A 22,292-nucleotide genomic window follows, 5' to 3' on the forward strand; every position below is an offset into this window, starting at 1 on the left:
ACCGTCCTGCTGGAATATAAAATTCAAGGTACAGATCGTAAGCTGTGTGGACTGTTTGGACTGTTGTGGAATTCGGGCTGTTTTGCTTTTCGTACCACCTCAACACATTCAACTCTAGCCTGAAGAGGATCAAATGATCCTAAACGGGTACTTTAAGTTAATTCCTTTTCGTAATGAAGCACTACCTAACCCTTTCCTACAAATTAGAGAAGAAGATCGTAAGCAGTTGGTACAAAACTATTTTTTAAAACTTTCTTAATACTTTGCTGCGGTCATTATGCTTTCCACACCAACGTGTAGGTGATCTTCCTCTACTAGGTTTGTCTGTTCTTGGCCTCCAATGTGTAATTTTGCTCGTCCATCATGAGTCATGCATTCTCGTTACATGGCCTGCCCAATTCCATTTTAGCTCCTCTATGCGTTCCACAACATCAGCAATACTCGTCCTTCTTCGCAGATCTTCGTTTCTTATTCGCCTCTGTCCCGCTTTCAATGTCTAAGCCGTAGTCTTGGTTAGAGTCATGGTTTTCGCTCCATAGGTCATGACCAGTAATACGCATTGGTCAAATACTTTTCTTTTGAGGCTAATTGGTATGTTGACCCTAAGTGTGTCTCGTAGTTTTCCAAATGCTGCCCACGCTAAAGTAATTCGTCTTTGGATTTCGCATATTTGGTTATCCCTGATGATTCTTATTTCATGACCCAAATACGTATATTTCTCCATCAGTTCTACCACTTTGTTTTAAATAGTTAAATGGTTATTGGGGACCATATTTGTCATAAACTGAGTTTCGGTTAAGTTCGTTCTGAGGCCCACCTTCGAACATGCAAAGTCGAATTCATTTAACATATCTGTGGCTTTTCCTAAATTATCTGTGATAAGGACAATGTCATCTGCGAAACAGAGATGACATTAAGTTTTAGCATTTAATTTACCAGGTACCGTTATACCTGAAGATGCATAGCAAATTGTAGTATGCGAAACCGGTCGTTGGTGGTATAATTAAATTGATTGTGAGTAAGTCTTATTATATTTCTTTTTACCTAGTTTACTGTACTTAAGTTTAAGTCCACGGTCGTTTTTATCTATCAGTTCACTCTCTTCATTAGTAGTGAACAAGGTCATGTCATAAGCCGACTCGATGTATGGATTTCGCTTCCAGTCCACTGATGACGTAACAAGGGAGGAAAAATACCTTTTGATATTGTCATTTAGCTTACTAAGACTTTTCAAAAAAACTCTGACAGATTTGGTTCTACATTCTAATTTTTTGTTAACTGAAACATGTCCCACGTGGCTTAATTTTCAACTTTCTTTATCTACAGTAAAAACTTTTGCTGGAAGGAACTGATTTTATTAGTAGAGGTAAGGATGTTTTCTTGCTTTCCCTGCATGCCCTTATTTAAAACATACAATTTCCCAAAAAATATTTGCCAAAAACGCAACTTGGTACGCGCCATGGTGTTTGCCGCATCTTTTGAACTTACTCGGCATCATGGTTTTGTTGGACAGCTGTTTGTCACATATCAAGCTTCGAGGTTTAGGCTGTTCACCACCAGATGACTTGAAACCGAACGATAAATAGTTTTTATGGTACTGACGAACAATTCTCTTCACGCTTACACAATCACTATTGGCAATCTCTTTGCGTTTCGCAGGTATACACTGCGAAATGTTGTCATCATCAGTCAGATGTTCATTGCGTTCACTTAAACTGGTACTCGCACTAGCACTAGGAAATTCACTTCCAATTAGAAATCGATACATGTTAAAAACGAGCAGTAGTCTAACTCTGACGACAACATGCAAAGAAATTCAATTCATTAATTCAATTTTTTCTGTTGTCTGTTGTATCGAGTTAAAGGTCAAAAATGGTGTTGGAAAACATCGATGTTTAGGCCCAATGTTGTATTGCGATCGATGGTACGGTTCCGATGTTTAATCGATGGTAACCATCGATGTTTTTCCAACGATGTCTTCATACGCTATCGCCGCAAGCGGTAATATGTTGAACTAACGCGCGTCTGCATACGATACTGCTGCTACTGTATTCTGTTGGTCGAGTGTTAAACTGTTGAAACAGCAGACAAGCGCAGACCAGAAGTTTTATTCAATAAAAAATAGTCGGTAAATATATTACCACAGCGAATTAAAAATAGTAAATACTAGTGAAAAAGACCTATAGGGACCTACGGGGACTTGGCACACTGGTTGGGAACCTCTGCTCCATACTATTGTGAGTAGAATCCAATTGAAAAGTTATGGAGTCAAGTAAAAAGACATATTGCCTCACACAATACAGAGTTTAAGACCGCCGCAATGGAACAATTAATAAGAAATGCATTTGGTGTCACAGTGAAAAATTGGAAAAACTATTATAAACTTGCTATTAAGAAAGAGCGAAACTTTGGGTTGTTGACGGGCTGATGGACGATATTAATCCTTTGGTAATAAATCTGACGGTTGACAGTGATAGCGATAACAGTAATAGCGATGATAGTAATAGCGATAACAGTAATAGCGATAATAGAGAAGATAAGGATAATGTTAATATGCTGTGAGTAAAATATGTGATAGTATGAAAATTGGCGGACACAAAGTTCCAAATTCGAAAAGTATAAGCGATAGTCCGGCAAAAAGATTACAAATATTATAACATTCTTTTTTTAACGGGAATGCATGTACAAGGAAAAATTTTTATGTAAGTAATTGTTGGTATTATTTATATGCAAATAAAATAAAAACTGCAGTTGTTTTTTATTTTTAAGTTAAAGTTTATCTAGCATTAATAAACATGTAATCTTAAATATCAGTTAAATTTTACTATTTTTTTATACAAGTATTTATAATGCATTATTTCGAATTCAACTATATAGATCCGCTTATTAGTGAAATAACTACATCTACACAGTGCTGAATACGGCTCTGATTAGAATGACTCATATATCGACAGTCTAGTAGCAACAGGTGATTGAGAGTATTGACAACATTGATCTGCATAAGCCAAACTTTCCGTTCTTAATGTGAAATAAGGTATAGTAATCTTGAATAAAATCGGACTTATAAGTATTTTGAAGGTTTCAGGTTTTCTAATATCCAATTACTTGAATTGAGTGGTATTTACTGTCATTTTGGTAAACAAGCAAGCTAAAATATTAAGAAACCTGTTGAAATTACATACAGCTTCATCAGAAATACTTGACTGTACATCGAATAATCATAATAATATATTCAACTGATCTTGATGCCTACACAATAAAAGGAGTTTTTTATTAATATCCCATTTTAATAAACATTTTATTAACAAAAACGGGCGAACCTTTCATCATCACTCGCGAAAAACCGTAATTTCGTCTCGGATCCCAGCGTCCTCGCAGATGAAAGCTGTATCCGCAGACCCATATATTTTCTTTATATCAATAAAAAACAGATATCGTCATTGTCCCTTTTTACCTCAACTACCCATCTGATAATTTTGTTTCCGTTTCATTTGGCGCAATTGGTTGAAGAAAAACTGATAGTCTAGCACAAAATTGTAATAATACGGGTGGTTGGCGGCAAGTGTTTTAAACTTGGTAAACATGTGAAATAAATATAAAAAAAAACAAGATTTATAGGCAAAGAAGGATATATAAAATTATTATTGCTCTTTGTCCAGATTCTCTTACATTTCATTTCATACTGAATCAATGTATCTATAGGCTACAAAATGGATATATTTCTTCAGCCTTCATTTGTGAAACTTAAATTCATGATATGACAAATTACTAAGAGTAATAAACGTTCTGAAACAGTTTTTTTGCGGTATGTTTAATTTATATATTTTATATGAGGTTAAACTACGATTGTAATGAAAATCACATTTATATTTCACCTCCTAACCTCAATGCAACAATACAGCAACTTATTACTTTACTACACTCGTGCAAAAAGCGGCATGATGATCTACAACACATACCACTACTACATGGGGTATAGAGCTAGTTCGCGTCCGTAATATAATAATACACGTGCACCCTGGGTAACGCTAAATGAACTAGTAAATAATGGCAGTCAGATAATCTCAGGATCTCCTAACCAGAGACATTGCAAACAATGGCGTTAAACGTTATCAGAAGGCAAATTAACAATAATACAAATGGCCCTTCTCAGGATCCAACGACTAGAAAACTCGGACCTATGATCCGAATTTGTTACTTAAATGTAGAAAGCATAAGCTATTGAAAGAGCCATTACTTATCAAAATTTCTAAAAGATAACAACATCGATCTGGTCGCTTTACAGGGAACACACTGCGAAACGGAAGAACAACCGCGAAAAAGGGAAAAAAATACCTGGTTTCGAACTACTGGGTGCCACGTACCATCGATCATATGGCACAGCAACGTACGTTAAACAAAACATAGAAAACGTCGTCCTTGTTGCCACGTACACTAATAATGAAATTCATAATATTGTTGTAAAAATTGGAAGCATCACCGTTACTAACACCTACAAACCACCAGCTATATCCTGGCCAGCTCAAATTATCCACACACGTCAATATACATGGGGGACTACAACAGTCACCATGAACAGAGGAAATATAAACAACGCAACAGCAATGGGACTGCACTAGTAAAATTGGCGGAGAACGAAAATCACCTAAGTTTGATGCTAAACACCGACCTACATTCATGTCAGTAGCATAAAAGAAGGAGTACAATCCTGATCTATGTTTTGTCTCTACCAATAAAAACAGGCAACCTCTAGCAGTCTCTCGAAACGTAATGGACGACTTCCCACACCGCCCAGTGATCATTCCAGGCAGGAACCCAAAGTTCTTTAATCATATCCATTCCTCGCCCACGGTAAGATCTAAAGAAAGTTACGTGGGGTAAGTTTTCTGCGGAACTAGACAATACTCTAGGCTGGATACCCCTACCATCAAAAATTAAAAAAGATTCGTTGGAGCCGTAATAAGCACAGCCAAAAAGCATATACCAACAGGCTATCGAAAAGAATACTTTCCTGGTTGGTCCCATAACAGCGAAGTACTGTACCAAAATTTTCTTGAAAGCGGCGATCAATAATTAGCCGATGAATTGCTCCATAGCCTAGATGCAGCAAGACAACAAAAATGGAACGGAAACTATAGAAAGTCTTAATTTTCAAACATCAAGTAGACAAGCATGGACACTACTAAGAAAATTAGGAAGCGGAACTCCCATAACAAGGAACAAAACAACAATGAACCCAAACACTATTGCCTCACATCTGGTATTGACATCTAGGGTACCACACAACCACACACAATCAAGGTAAAACGAGAGCTCAAAACTATAAAATTCCAATCTATAGAAACCTAATACTCGCGCCCTTTTACTTGCGAAGAAGTCACTATAGCTCTCAAGGATGTAAAGTCAGGTAAAGCCCCAGATTTTGACAATATTTATCCCGAGTTCTTAATTAACAGCGGCAAATATGCGAGAGAAAGGATAGCCCACTTTTTCACAGACATTATGAAGACCGGTACCATACCACAGGAACTCAAACGCTCATAGGACATTGTCATATGAAAACCAGGGACACCAAATGATAAGAACTACAGACCAATAGCCCTACTATCGGCGACGTTCAAGCTACTAGAACGACTTATCTACAACAGAATTAGTCAAAAGCTATTCCAGAGAAAACTCAAAACTGCAGCCGCATTTATAGACCTAACAGCGGCCTACGATACAGTCTGGAAAGAAGGCATGATATACAAGCTCCTCCGTACAATCTACTGTAAATTCACCGCTCGAATAGTCAACAGGATGCTAGCCGATCAAACCATTCAAGTAGTTATGAGAACCAGCATCAGCACCCCAAGAAAACTGAAGAATGGACTGCCTTAGGGATCTGTCCTAGCTCCTCTTCTCTTTAGCCTGTACATCACTGACATACCAGAAACCAGATCAAGGAAGTTTGGTTACGCTGATGACTGGATCCTTGCAACAAGGTGTGAGTCATTTGAAGAAACAAGAAATCCTCACGGCGAACTTACACACAGTGGGAAAGTATTTCCGTAAATGGAGGCTCCAACCAAACGCTACCAAAATAGAGGTTTTTAGTTTTTATTTAAAAATCGTTTATAAAAGGTATATAATTAAAACACACAATCGAGCTACATCAAAAAACGCTTTCGGAATCTATATTCCATCATCAGTGTGTCCTAAAAGTATATACCCTCTTTAATTAAAGAAAACACGAAATTTAAAATTTTGACCAATTTGGTTAATACTTACTAAGTGTACATGTTTTGAGCCACTAAATATTTGGGTAAAAATCCGTTAAATGTTTTTAATTTAAATTAAAGTTACATTATTTCTTATATGCTATGATGTTTAAGTTACAATTGGAATTGATAACATGGCAAAGTAAGACTCCACTGGAGGTTGCTGGTCCTGAGACAAAGTGTCTACGAGGACTTGTTGATAGCAACTGATTGAAATGACAATAATGATTGACACAAACCATCTGTCACATCACAAAACAGTGTCCCACAAGATCCTATCACAGCAGGTCCAAGGAATTTCTAATAGCGACTCCAGAGTCGATAAACTATATAAATAAGTTCGTTTTTAAACATATATGTAAAATGTGTTATACAAAATATATGTAAATTTAAATGCAAATAGTAAGGAAAAGACAGTTAATATCGGATGTCGCTTTTTGCGTCTATACGAAGCAATGTTACAGTTGCTTAATAAGACAGAAAAGATTTATTTTCACGTTTAGAGCGACTGTGAATATCCGTCTCTGAAGAGCACTATTAGGGCGAAATAGGTATAAGGCGGATATACAGACGCACTGTACGTGAAATAAAATCTTAACTGTCTTTTTTCTTATATTCCGATATACTCTGTACGACTACTAGAAACCAATTCGTTAAGGATTTTTAGTTAGTTGAGGAGATATGTTGTGGAATGCAATTTTTAGATTCCCCATGTCTCTAATAACATCTTTATCAACGTCTGTTTTGCCTTGCAATGCTTAGAAGGCACAGATTAAAGCAAAAATCTGAATTTGGTTTCGAAAATTATTTACGGATTTAAAATGTAAATGTCTCAAGTGCCATTCAATAAATAAAATAAAACCACATACCACAAATGTCCCCCTGTACATTTACCAACTTATAGCTGAAAAACGTCGCGCGAGATCTAGATATAACATATGCCAATATGTATATTTATAATAAATTACGTAGGAAACTTGCAGTAGCCATCACAGATGTAAACATTGAAACATTTGAACATTATATGACAAATCTCAAACCAAATCGCCAGATACCATGAAAGGCGACCAAGAAGCTTAAGAGACCGCTCGTACACAAATATCCCTCACATTTCTAAACCAATCAGATGGTGAATGAGCCTGCTCCAATAAAGAAAAAGAGGACATCTTTGCTGCCCATCTAACAAGAGCATTTTCATCTGAACCACCAGACGCTGATGAAGCAGCGAAAGGAATAATTAATGCAGCATGTCAAATGTTTGTCCTTTATCAAAAGTTTTACTCCTGCAGAAGTCAAGAACGAAATAAGCAAACGTAACTTACGTAAGGTGCGAGGTTGTGAAGTACTCTCAGGAAAAGTGCTAAAACAACTTCCTCACAAAATTAATATTTGACTAACAATTATATTTAAGCGCATGCTAAGCTTGTCATACTTTACAATAATATGGAAATTCACTAAGATAATCATAATACTCAAGCCAGGAAAACAACCCAACAACCCAATAGAGTAAGATCTTATCAACCCATCAGTTTACTTCCTACTTTAAGCAAAGTTTTTAAAAGATTATTACTACAAAGAATAAACGCAGATAATGAATTTCTAACATAACTACAAAAATATCAGTTTGATTTTCGAGAAAATTACTCCACTACCCAACAAGTCCATCAAATGATAAATGAAAAATCAAAAAGTCTTGAAAAAAGAAATACTGCAACGCTTTATTCCTGAAAGTTTCCCAAGCATTTGACTAAGACTCTACAAATTAAAAACACACTATCCAGTAACTATTTCCCCCTACTTAAATCCTACATATCAAGTAGATACTTCTCTGTTTAATTAAACGAACAACAAACCTATTTTTTTCATATTCACTCTGGATCATTACAGTATAGTGTTCTCGGGTCACTGCTTTTCTCGCTTATACACAAGATGACGAACAACTATAAACAAAAGAAAAACAAAACAAATAACATTTACCAACTACGACAACACGTGCTTATCTGAAAAAATGGATAATGTATGCATACCAAAAGTAGCAGAGTAATAGAGCAATAGAGCAAACAGAGCCGCAGGTTGCCTGAACGAAACAATATGGAGAAATAAAAATATTGGAAAAAATGAGAGGCAGAATTTACAAAATAGTCGTCAGACCAATAATGACATACGCGTCAGAAACACGACCTGATGCAGAGAGCACAAAAAGGATGTTAGAAACAGCAGAGATGAAAACACTTAGAAAATTCATGGTAAAATAGTGTGGGACAGAGCTAGAAGTACAGATATATGACGTAGATGCAAGGTGGAGAACATCAAGGACTGGGTAAGAAATAGTAGAGTAGACTGGAACGATCATACAAGCCGAATGACAACAAATAGAGTAGTAATACGGTAAGAGATGGTTCTCCAATGGAAAGACGATCAGTGGAAAGACCACGAAAACAATGGAACTACAACTTACTGAAGACACACTGTAAAACAGATATGACTACATAAAAAGAATAAGACGAAGACCAATATAGTACGTCCACTCTATCTTTTCCCATGCATGAAATTATTTACGAATTACTTTTTATACTAGGTCTCTTTTTTACTCATAGAAACTAGTATTGCAAAATTAAGCCGCTTGCCCATAGAAATCACAATAAGTTAAACAAGGACCAACAATATGGCATGTCTTTGATACCTTGTTTACTGTAAATTTTGACGTTTATACTTTTCATTGGCAGTGAAATTAGCTCATTTGTCGTGTTTATTGATTTATTTGAATTAATTTTTTTGGTTTTTCAAATTATTTAACTTGTAGTCTTTGGATATGTCATTTGAATTATATATTTTTAAACATAATTATTGTTAGATCCACTAACTGTTGCTCTCTTAATTTGATTACTACCGGTAAGTATTTATTTTTAATCTAATGAGAAAAGTAATATTTTCTAATCTACAAATTGTCATTATACTACATGAATCTGGCTATGGTTCCGTCGAGCGGAAACTTATTTGTATATTTTCGAGATTACTTATTATTATTATTTTCAAGATATGCCTGGAAAAACGCTACATTCCCAAGCGCAGCAACTTGTGTTGAATTTATATGAATATTTTGAGTTAGAAAGAAGTAATAGAGAGTGAAGTCTCTTACATCTGTTCAAGATGTAAAATATCAAATGCATGTTTGTCAATCAGTTACTATTAAATAATTATTTTTTAAGAGATTTGCCGCTGCTTTAAAAATATCACGGCGGACAATATAATCGTTAAAAAAAAAAGGAAAGAAAATAATCCCGTCCTTTTAAAACCAGGCAAAAATAGACGTCGTCTTAAAAGTAAGTATTGAATTCTTTTTTTTTTGAGAAGCACTTTACTCTGCGGAGTTTGACCTGTCAATTAAGGGATAAGAAGTAGTGGATGTTGGAAAATAATTGACGATCATTAATTGAGCAAACTAGTATTGCTGCTCTAAGAGCCATATTCCTTCGTAAATATGTGGAAAATCTTAAAGGTGTATTTACAAGAGAAGTTGTTTTTTTAGATGAAACTTGGATTTACTCCAAAGGAATTAAAACAAATTAAAAGCTACTAACGTAGCTGATTATTATGGAGAAATGAACAACGAACTTTTTACTAAGTGGATAAGAACGCAATTTATATCTGTCTTTAAAATAACACCAAGAATTAAAAAAAGTAACAACACGAGGTGTTCCACAGCTACGTAATTCCGTAGCGGTCACCCATCCAAATCATAACCACGTTCGGTACCTTTGCTATGTGACAATAGAATAAAATTGATACAAAATTAATTATTTTGGCAGATTGTACAAATAATATCAAGATTTCTTTTTAATCTTCTTTTCATCATATTTTTATTAACCTTATTCACGACGAATACTAATCCAAATAGACAAAAATTATAAAAAATAATATATTTTCTAAATTTATGTTTATAAAATACATCCACCGGGATAATAGACATTTTGTAATTATTACAATGACAGTAGTAGGTATCAATGATAATTATCTACACATCGACGTACGTTTCGTTTAATATTTTGATTTAACTTGTTTGAAAATGAATCATGACGCATGGGAGAAGATAGAGACGCCCGTACTATAGTAACAAACGCCTACTTGGAAGAAACATATACAGGCCAAAAGCAGAAAGCTCGACTTAAAATGTCGATAAATGTACTGGCTCTTAAGATGAAAATCAAAACTTCCAAAACAAAATTAATTTATACAAAGTCGTACTTAAACCTAACTGGTACTATAAACTATCCCCATGGGAGTATTCAAAACCTAAGTCACTGATTATTAAATATCCTCTAAAGATTCCAGTAAGTACTAAGAAAGACAATAGATGCGCGATGGTACGTAAGCATCTAGACACTTCATTATTTTCATCAAAGGCGAAATCCAAAGAGCTACGAAGTCACAAAATCTAAAATTAATTAGAAAGGGAATAAATGAGTAAAGCATGTGTAAATAACTAAAATAAACATTTATTTTTTATGACAAACGACTTGTTTAAAAACTATTCCTGTTCCGTGTGTCCGTGCATTCTCCATACTAGGTTAAATAAATATCAAATCGATTTAAAATGGTTATTTTAAGATACTAAAAGAATTTTTCATTACCATCACAGTGAACAGAGATAAGTGTTTTGTTGTAAAATTATTTGATTTAAAAACAAACAAAACAGCATTTTCTTTTCATCATATTACATCGATGTCTGTATTCCTGAGTTAACAAATCAGTGAGTTTTCACTTCCTTACTGAAACTCGATCCGGACTATGCGAAACATAAAAATAAACGCAAGCAACTCAACGGATGAGCCCAAGTCGGCTTGTACAATAAAACAAAGGGTAATTCAATTGCCGGTCGATGCGGGACCTTTATCCACTTTGGAATACTTTCCCAGTTTTTACAACAAAAAAAAAAGGGAAATTAGGCTGTAGGAAATTATACTTTTGTTTAAAATCAAATAAAATATCCAACTAAATAGGGTTTCTTTCAGAAATAAAATATGGGAATTTAGGGCGCTTAGAAATTGTTCACGCAAGCTGAATTTATCAAAGTAAGGTTACCTCCCATGCTATATATATTTTAATGTCATTGTATTTTAAATATTTAAATGGGGTCTATGTTATTTGGAGACACGAAGTAGAATGTATTTTCTGTTAACTAAATTACGAGGCTTGTTCAATTAAAACTTGTTATGGTGAACGTGGTGATTTTTAAATTACGCTATGATCAGTAATCGTGATTTTTAAATAACGGTAATAGGGATGTTCACTAATTTTTAAATATAGTTAAATTCATTTAAATTCAATAGATTACGAAATATATAAAAATATAGTAAACATGAAATTGTTTAAAAATATATATTTTTTCAGATAAATCAATTCTTAATTTTAATTTTGATGGAGGCTAGAAAAACGGCTCCTCGCAGCGAGGCTACGGTGTGTGACGTCAGCAGTCGTATCGACAACTTGTTGTGTATACGTATTTACGAAGTGTAACCAGTTCTTTAAGTATTTATACAGTGATAATGAAGTCAATCCGCAGCAGCAATCTTTCGCGCAGCAGTTTCCAGAACTACAATTGCCATTTGGATCGCCAACCTTCGAAAGGAGACGGCGCAATGAGAAGAAGAAGAATGAAGTCAAATAAGTGGTGTTTGCTACAAAGAGAGGGAAAAACTAGAAAAGGCAGTTATGATGCAAGTTTGGAAAAAAAAATAAATGCAAATATCTGTATCTCGGAAGGAATCAACACTATGTTCATTTTTAAAACTTTACAGGAGAGCAGTTTTAAACTTTTTTTCGCCAAAAAGTATTATTGCTGCAGCTATTTATTGAGATATCGAACAATATTTTAATAAAACATTCTGTTTATTGTTATTTACATAATACATTTGTTATAATTAAAAACAAATTTGTTCCTGTGTTTTTTAACCCTTTTAACGGACATGGTGTTGTATCCATCTAATAAAGTTATTGTACTGTAAGAATTATTATGGGGTATTCAATAAAAACTACAATCCTATTTGACTTTTACTGATAAAATTTATTTAACCATACAATTTACCTTTACAAATACAAATAATACATCTATGTATTTAACCAAAATGGCATTTTAGGTACAAACCACTCAGTCATCCTCAAGTAAGTCTCCTTCTGGATAGTCACTATTAGTATTACTAGTAGGTATGCTTTAAGTTTCGATAAAAATCATGGCAAAATGTAGGAACATATGACAGTAATGCCAATAGATCGTTATACTTTTGTTGTGATATAAGTATTGGACTTTGTGATACCAGTTGCAAATCTTTTGGCAATGTAAGGTGTCGCCTTCGAAACCTAACAAGGTCAATCTCCTGGTTTTCTTCATGAAAATTACTTTTTAAAAACAGAGTTCCAATGCTGTTTTATTTAACTTGCAGTTAAACACAGTTTGACAGAAGAACTTGTCGTTTGTTAATGTCTCTTTGCTATTAATCAAAGGCGGATTTTAAGATGTTTTGACATCATACAAAGACCTTAAATTTTTAAAATCTTCTAGTTCCATATTATGTACGGTATATTTCATTGAGGTTTGTCTGACTAACTGCTGCCAGTCCCAGGGCGTGTAAATAGAAATGTTAAGTTTTTTCTTTTTCTTACTTTTTAAACAAATATTAATGCTAACATTTTTATTCTGGCCATAACATTTGTAAGACCATAGTATGATTTCTTCTATGTTACTGTCAGGAATGACAGTATCAGCCCATTTTAGTAATGCAGATCTTATTTCATTTCCACTACGAATAGTTTATCAAAACTTTTGTTTATATCAGACTGATCTTCGTTATCAAAACTCAAGGCATCTTTAATAATATGCTCTCCATTTAAAACATCATTGCTTGGTGTATTATTTGATTCTGAAATTAAACAAGGCGTATAATATTGGTTGTAATAGATTTAATAATATTGCTAGTCTAAGGTTGGTATCAAATCACTACATTACCCTTTTGAGGTTATGCTTTTTAATAATTTAAAAATAATGACCAAAAAGGTAGCTTACCTGTAAATGCAGTAGAATAATTCGCAGAACTTTTTAGTAGGTACTTCAAGAATCTTTCTCCTACGAGAATTATGGTTCATTGTTCTTATTATTAGTAACAAACCACTGTAAACACACCATAAATGGCAAAAGTATTATTAGATCACTAACAGTCTACCTCTCATCATAGAGATATGCGCGGCGGTAATTCACATGCTTAGAGGGACAAAACATTAAGTCCATATGGTGTTTTATCCCTCTAAGTAAAAATGGCCTTGGTGTTCTTTTAAAGGTCACTTTCTTTATCAGCAAATGTTTTAGGACCTAGTGCTCTATTCCTTTAAATAAAGTTATAAAAGTTAATTATTAGTCTGTAAAAGTGTCAAAATTGAAAAAATGGACATAGTGTTGTATCTCTCCGAGGTTCTTCTTCTTCTGGTTCCTATCCGTTTCGGATGTTGGAAATCATATTGGCAATCATGACCTTGCTCGCTGCGGCTCGAAACAGCTCCGTTGAGGTTTTCTTAAACCATGTTCTTAAATTCCGCAGCCATGATATTCTCCTTCTACTCTCCGAGGTACAGATATAAAAACCTGTGGTTTGACAATTTTAAGTGAATATGGTGTTAAATTGTTTGGAACTGTAATAAAAATCTTCTCAGAATTGTTTGTAGATGTATTTAGACACCCAGGAACAAAACACCACTTATTTGGCTTCATTATCGGTGATTAAATACTTAAAGAACTGGTCACACTTCGTAAATAAGTATACAAAACAAGTTGTCGATACGACTGCTAACGTCACACACCGTAGCCTCGCTGCGAGGAGCCGTTTTTCTAGCCTCCATCAGAATTGAAATTAAGAATTGATTTATCTTAAGAAATATATATTTTTAAACAATTTTATGTTTGCTATGTTTTTATATATGTTATAACCTATTGAATTTAACAATATTTAAAAATTAGTGAACATCCCTATTTACAAATGGCAACCGTGATCATTGTTCTTTTCTGTACAGTAACAAGGAGTCACAGTAATGGTAAAGTAAAAAATGCTATCGCGATCACTCTGTATTAGGTAGTACTATAAATTCGTATTGCTGGTAATAAATATGTTTTCCTAACGTAACTAGATGGTTTGACATACAAACTTCCATTCACTATCATAATTTCGTGAAAACGAAATGTCTTTAAATTTCTTTCTTTTAATAAAACTAAAAATGAACTCTATAATTTCTTAAGTAATTCCTAAATCACCGTGAATAAACCACTGGTAGTGAACTCTTCTTCTTTTTCTACTTCTTGGAGATCTTTCGTTCTGTTTAATTCTGAAGCTGAATCTGATTAATTTCCTGGGAGATAGATTGCCAACTATCCCTCCATCTTTTAGGTGGTCTTTCGGGAGGTCTTGAACCGAGCGGGTCATTTTCTAGGACAATTTTTGGGAGTCTATTCTCATCCATTAGTCTTACATGATTGTACCACATCCTCTTACGCTGCCTTCCCCATCTTATAATAGCTTGAATTTTGCACTGCTCTCTGACGTATGTGTTTCTCACCCTGTCTCTTCTTGTTTTGCCCACTATTGTTCTTAGGGTTTTCATTTCGGCAACTCTTAGCATCTGTTTCATTTTGTTGGTATCTTCGCGCACTTCTTGCCATATGTCATGATCAGTCATATGCAAGTGTTGTAGATTCTAATTTTACTATCTGTGCGTATATACGGATTTGACCAGACTATCTTCCGCAGACATCACGACAATGCGGATGCTTTGTTGATCTGACTCCTTAGGTCCTTTACTGGGTCATGTGTGCTTGATATGTCTATGTCCAGATATCTGAATTGCATCACCTGTTCTATGGGGTTGTTCTCAACCACTAACTTACATCTGAGCGGATGTGTTGCTATTGTCATACATTTAGTTTTGTTGGAAGAAATGGCCATATTTAGTTGGCGTCTTATTTCAAAGAACTGAAAGTGCTGTCTCTGAAAATCATCTTCTGATTCGGCAATAATTTCTGCATCATTTGCGTATCACTCCATACCAATTCTTTTGTTGCCCATTCTGTATCCGAGATTGAGAGATGTTACTTTGTTTATAATTTTGCCCATGAGTAGGTTAAACAAGAAGGGACTTAAACTGTCGCCTTGTCTAATTCCTCCCGGTATTGGAATATTTTCAGTGAATTGGTCTCCTGCTCTAACTTTGGTTACATTGTTGTTATTTAGGTTATAGACTATCTTTGTTTTGTTGGTCGATGTTTCATTTTCTATTAATATATTTAGAATGTCTTCCAGACGAACCCTGTCAAACGCCTTCGTCAAATCAATGAAGCAAATATACACTGGCATGCCAAACTCTCTAGCTTTTTCTTTTATTAGTTTTATTATGAATACTGCATCTGTTATGGACCGCCCTCTTGTAAAACCTTGTTGTTCTTTAGCATTAGTGATTTGCCTTTCTAATTTGTTCTTAAGAATACTCGTGAAAAGTTTCATCGTTGTATTTAATAGGGTTATTCCTCTGTAGTTTTGCTGGCAAGTTTTTTGTCCTTTTTTAAATATGGGGATTGTGATGCTCTTATGCCATTCCTCTGGTGTTTCTGTGTCGTTTATGATTTTGTTAAATAGTTGTAACAGTTTACTTGTCAGTTCAGGGCCTCTATATTTTAAGAGTTCATTGGGTGTAAAATCTGTTACAGGTGATTTTCTGTTTTTTAACTTCTTGATCTTTGCTTCTACCTCTTAGTCATTGATTGTAGCACTTATATCTGCTCCGTATTCGTTTATATTCAGCGTTTCTTCAGCACCATATAGCTTGTTAAAATCTTGTTGCCACGTCTCTATAGGTACTCCCTTGGTCTGCATAAACTCGTTAACTGTTTTTTGCTGTGTCGAAGCATTTTTCATACTTTTTTTTGGACACCATGTAGGTCGTAGTCCATGTCGATGGTGAGAAAGTAATACGTATGTCACAAACTACAACCAACGGCTCAATATATAATAAATCAGTGCCAATCTTTGCCTATGCTGAGGATATTAACATTCTTGGAAGAAAATGCGTATGTAGAGGCGTATGTATCATTAAAAGAATCAGCTATAAAAATGGGTCTAATAATAAACATCAACAAAACGAAGTATATAAAAATAAGCACGAACCACAATCGTACATGGAAAGGACGTCATGGAAGCAGTGAACGAATTTGTATACCTGGGAGCGCTCCTTAACACTGAAAATAATATTACCGCAGAGGTAAACCGCAGAATTTGCATAGCCAACAGATGCTATTTTGGGCTTAATCTTTTCCTCAAATCCACATTATATCGAAAAATACAAAAAAATAAAACTCTACAAAACAATAATACGCCCAGTGCTAACATATGACTCAGAGACCTGGACTCTGACAAAAAGTAATGAAAATATGTTAGAATGTTTCAAAAGAAAAGTACCAACGTGAATCTTTGGTGCAGTGAATGACAATGGAGTGTGGAGAAGACGATACAACTTCGAACTTGATAGAATACACCAGGAACCAGATGTTGTAAAACATATTAGTATAGAACGTACAAGGTCGATAGAGTATGTACTGCGGATAAAACAAAATGACCCATCTAGAAAAACGCTCCTTGATAGACCCACTGGTGGGTCTATCACCAGGTGGGTCTGGAGAGAGCAACCTGGTCTGGGGAGAGAAATTCTTGAGGAGGCTAGGAATTACCCAGGGTTGTAAATCCAGAATGATGATGATGATTGGTAAATATATCTATAACTAATTACCACTACATATGAGGTACATATCTCACTGTTTCACTAAGCATTTTATATTATGTTTAAAAAATTGTTGTGGCTCTTGCTCAAATAATTATTTTACAACATTTACTACTGCTTTGTCCGACTGATAATGATTAGTGTTTAACATCTTTTTCAGTAACCGAAGGATTGTTGGTTGGTAGGTTGGATGCTCAATATCCTGAATTTCTTTCAACCCTGATATTCTTTCACTATTTTGGAAATATAAAGCCATAATTGTCGTGCAGAAGAATGACACTACGTGATAGCTTTCTTGGACGTTTTCGTCTGATTGTTTTATGGAACTTGTTGAAAGATTTTTCACATAAAACTGCTCACTCTAGTTAACTAAAGAGCCAATATCCAGTGAGCATTGGACTTTGGCCTTTTATATTCTTAAGTTATTGGAGATTCGCATTTTCAAATAAAATAACCTTAAAAAAATTGTTGTTGTTGTAATGACCGGTGAAGCCCTACTGTGGTTCTGTGTTTTATTTTAAGTGAGTTTACTACAAGTAAAGCAAAAAAATGTAATCAAGCCAAACTAAAAGGCTCTTGTCTTTAATTAAAGACTCCGGAGAAGTTGGTGATAGAAATAGAAACGAAAATGATAAGTACTAAAATAAAATAGGTATGTAAATTGTGTTATTTGATTTATATAAAAAATGGGTTTAGGTCATTCTACTGAAGAATCCACATCAACTTCTTTTACCCAGCCTAGTTGTAGTATTGCTGCTGTTATTGTGGAAATGATCCCACAAAATGTAGACATGCAATTTCAGACATCTGACAATATTGGGTTGGACTCGACGATGACTCAGTCAAGAAACTCTATAGAAGGTGCAATAGGTAGCCTAGATACTGATGACCTTATAATCCAGATCCTGATAATCCTTAAATTATCTAAATTGTTGCAATTTTTAATACCTACTGGTGTAATAATAAAGTAATAGGTTTTATTACCTTGCTGTAATATATTTTATACCTATGTATAATGCTTAGGTGGTTATAGTTTTAAAATGTCGATTCATTTCTTTTAGAATATTCCGCCGTTAAATTCAATGAGTTTGCTTGAAGAACAACTTAATAAAACGTACGAAAGCAATTAACAAAATGAAAAAGCAAAAAAGTATGAACTTACTTTAAACGTGCTTCCAATATACTAATTTGTGTCTTTAACATTCTTAAAAGCTTAAAAAACTTTTTTCCACACAATGTTTTCTTATTTTTTTTAGGAATCAGAAAGTATAGTCCAGATGAAAACGATAGTGAAGAGGATAAGTCTATTTTAACAGTTACAGTGGAAAAAATAAATCAAGGAAACGAGTGAAACGTATTCAAGATTGGAAGCAACTTAAAAAACAGGAACAAAAACGTAAAGGTGAGGAATAAAAGACTAAAAAGGGGAAGGTAAAGAAAGCTAAAGTGTTACAGTCAGCATACCACTGTAGGCAAAAGTGTTATGATAAGATTGATAGTGTTCAAAGACAGAATATATTTTCGTGATTTTACCAATAAAATAAACACGCTTAAAATCAAGTGTTAGCGGAAAGTGTGGAAGAAAAACTCAAAGATAGGCAAAGGCTAGTACCAGAGAAAATGGAACGCAGGAGATCTTTTTCTAGGTAACATGTTTTAAAATATTCTACCGGAAATCTAACCGAAGTTTGTCAAAGCATGTACTTAAGCACCTATGGCATTTCTATTAAAAAGTTAGGAGTGATTGTAGAGAAAAAAAGGGACCATGATGGGGTATTTTCACCAGATGGAAGAGAAATGCACAAAGACCAACCCAAAATTGCTGAATAGTTGAAAGATATTGTTCGCGATCACATAAGAAGTTTTCCAGCATATACTAGCCACTAATCCCGTGAAAAATCTTCTAGACATTATCTTAGCCCCGATTTGAATATTTCAATTATGTATAGACTTTATACTGAAAACTGCAAAGAAATGAAAGTTGCTTCACTCAAATAATTTCAGTACAGAAAAATATTTAATGAAGAATTTAATCTCGCTTTTCATCATCCTGCAAATGATACATGTGCGAAGTGTGATCGATTACATCTTCGTCTTAAGTCATATTGTAATAAAACAAACCTTACAGAAAATGAGTTACACGAAAAGATTACAATAGAATAAAATTTAAATAACCATTTGGAAATGGCTCAAAGGTGCTATGAAAATAAGAAGAAATATAAAGAAAGAAGTAAATTAGATCCAAGTTATGTGAATATTTTATTTGATTTAGAAAAAGGTTGGCCGACTTTTTGAGAAATGTTGCATCGTTTTACAAAAGACAACTGTGGATCTACAATCTAACTCGTTATAAAACAGATCATATTGGCCATAAAGAGATTTTTTTTTCATGGAACGAAATTGTAGCAGGACGTGGAGGTCAAGAAATAGCTTCTTGTTTAAGAAAGTTTGCTTTGGATAATTCTTCAAAAGACATTAAAACTCTTAATTTCTACAGCGATTTTATGTTGCTTTTACAAGGTACTGCAGGATTTTAAAGAAGCTACCAGACACAAACTCATAATTTGAGATAAACCACTACTTTATGGAGCCAGGATACACTCATATGGAGGCCGATACGATATATGCATCCATTAAAAAAGCTAAGAAAACTGCCATGGAAATCGAGGTGCGGTTTTACTAAAGCAGTTTACAGAAAAAAAATTACTAAAGCAGTTTACACAACAAACAAACTTAGCGTATTTTAAGTTGGACAAGAAGAATTTTTAAATTATGGAGATGCAAGTCAAACAAATAAAGTTTCAAAAAAATCTTTCATAACAGTCTTTGTATAAAACTGACTTTAATGATGATGATTTTAAAAAGTGTATATTAGAAGGGAATCCATGTGAAATCGAGATAGTCTTACATTTTCTGAGCAGGTAAAAAGTTTAAACCTTGAACAACTACCAATAACCAACCAAAAATGTAATGATTTAATGCAGTTGTTGCCGTACATTAATGATCATAACAAAACGTATTTTAAACCGTTAAAATGTTCCTCAACATTAGATGCTGATGGCTATCCTGCTTTAGAGGAAGAAATACAGTAAAACTACAAATATTTTGTTTTTACAGGAAGCTATGTTATTTGTCAAATACTTAAATAAACGAATTTTGCAAAATACATATTTTATTGCAGGACCAATCTCCAAGAAAAATTACTATTGCTTAATTTTTAAAGGGCCAAACTCCATTTTGGTGAATTTTGAAGGAGAATGGACAAAACTCCTTCAAAATTCACGAAAATGGAGTTTGGCCCTTTTAATACCTCAGATATATATACAGGGTGGTCCTTAAGTAATTGTACAAACAGAAACCGTAGATTCTGCACTTTAAAATATTACGATTCAAGCCAACTTGCTTTAATAAAATGTTGATATTAAGAAAGATACGATAAGTTAAAGTGGAAATTTAAAATTTTATTTTTCGCTATAACTTTTACCTTTGTAAATATTTTTGCACAAAAATTCACAGTTGGATACCTTTGAGTAGGATAAATTATAATTTTATACTTATTTTAATGTAACTAATAGAGGGCGCCACATGTGCCATATGTGTGGCATTCATTTGCGCTTTACGTTTTTGCTCTTTAAGTTAGCTCTATTTGTGTTTAAAAATATTAAAGATACATTATTTTTACAAACAAAAAGTATACTTATTAGTAATCATAAAATTCAACCGTTTTTGAGATAAATGCATTTTATAAGTCAGCTGCACAATAATTCTTAGTTTGATATTTGTGCGGTAAAGCACTGAATACCTGTAGATAAGCATAATTCATAGTTTATTCTTATTAAAACAACTCAAAGATGATAATGTAAAATCAAAAAATGCTTTGTTATGCGTACTAAATATCTTTTTGGAGAAAAGATATTTCATCTTCTTCCTTAGGTGCCGTGTCCGTATTCAGACGTTGGCCGTCATCATGTTTAGAATTTCTCTTTGCTATCGCTTCTTAAGTTTCTATAATGGCGTTGTATTACTTTTTTTTACTGTAAAATGCTAAAAACCCAAAATATGTGGTTTATGCAAGATGGTACACCACCACATTTGAGAGAGAAGGCAGTTAGAACATACTTAAATACAACTTTTCTGAACGTTGGATTGGTCGTGCTAATCATATTCCTTGGCAATGTGGTGAGATATTGATATATTTATTTAATTCATAAAAAATTCGAAAATAATACTTATTGTTCATTACGTAAATTGTTTACCCATTTTTTTAGGACAAATTGAAACTAGAGCACAGGTATTAAATAACACATATGTGTTCTGTTTCAAAATACTTTTGCTACAAATCTAACCTGAAAGACTCAGCATTTTTACAAAAACATTATCGTTGTCCTAATAACCGATATTGTTATAAATATAGTAAACACACAGGCAATTTAGTTCAGCATAATATTAGTTCAATAGTGAATCATAATAGTCCATTTGTTCGAGATGTAATTATAGTTACTCGTAAGCTGTAACGTAATCATATAATGTCATCGATAGGTTATTCCGTGTGTCTATAAGTAACCAATGAACGAGATACATCACAGTTTAATACATTATTGAACTTCTGTGGCAAATATAATGTAGTTCCATAATATACATACATACATAAGAAATAAATACTGCAACAGTTTCTTTAGAACCAACGATGCTATTTAATATGAGACGATCTTTTATGGAATATATTGACAAATGAATTAAAGAAAATGGTGGACATATCGAACACTTACTTTGACAAACAGTTATGTTATTTAGTTTAACTATTTCTTAATTTTGTTTGTAAACAAAATATTTTGATTATGACTTTAATTTAACATAAAACGTAAAATGTTTGATGTAAAATCCTATTATTTTGTTATTTTGTCAAATCCTATTACTAAGTATCCTGCTGATATATTTATTTTATTTAATATTTCGTTAACTATTAACTTTAGTTGAAGGTATTTTATACCAAAATTCAGAGGTATTAATGTTTTTGTCTATTTTGTCTTCGTTGTTGGGAGTAATTATTATACATAAATGTTTACAAACATGAAAGTTATAGTGAAAAATAAAATTTTAATTTTGCACTTTAACACCCCGTATCTTTCTTAATATCAACATTTTATTAAAGCAATTTGACTTAAATCGTAATATTTTAAAGTGTACAATCTACTGTTTCTTTTTGTGCAATTACTTAAGGAC

The 22,292-nt window shown here is 33.6% G+C and overlaps 1 long non-coding RNA gene across 1 annotated transcript in view; it reads right to left on the reverse strand.

Moving 5' to 3' along the window:
* Positions 1-22,292, reverse strand: part of LOC140431285 (uncharacterized) — a 113,639-nt gene that overhangs the window by 90,547 nt on the left and 800 nt on the right. The window lies entirely within an intron of this gene.

The sequence above is a fragment of the Diabrotica undecimpunctata genome, unplaced genomic scaffold, assembly GCF_040954645.1.
Source record: "Diabrotica undecimpunctata isolate CICGRU unplaced genomic scaffold, icDiaUnde3 ctg00000621.1, whole genome shotgun sequence".
Classification (NCBI taxonomy): domain Eukaryota; kingdom Metazoa; phylum Arthropoda; class Insecta; order Coleoptera; family Chrysomelidae; genus Diabrotica; species Diabrotica undecimpunctata.